Genomic DNA, 258 nt, shown 5'->3' with positions numbered 1-258 from the left:
AACGCATTTGAGAGATAGCTGACTCGCGCGTTTTAAACTTACGACCAACAGTTTCCCAGATCGAAAGGCAAGAAAAATTAACCTCGCAAATCTTGCTCTTAATAAAAAGCAAATCACTTCGACTGTAAATACAAAGTTTTAGAACAATACTACATGTTATACGACCATTGTTTGACTTTATATTTACAGCAACATAAGCCTACTCGGGGCATAAGCTTCTTTTCTGAGTAATAGTAAATGACCAGTGGCATAAGATAT

This window comes from Penaeus monodon, chromosome 28 (assembly GCF_015228065.2).
Source record: "Penaeus monodon isolate SGIC_2016 chromosome 28, NSTDA_Pmon_1, whole genome shotgun sequence".
Taxonomy (NCBI): domain Eukaryota; kingdom Metazoa; phylum Arthropoda; class Malacostraca; order Decapoda; family Penaeidae; genus Penaeus; species Penaeus monodon.
Note: the sequence above shows the minus strand (reverse complement) of the source record.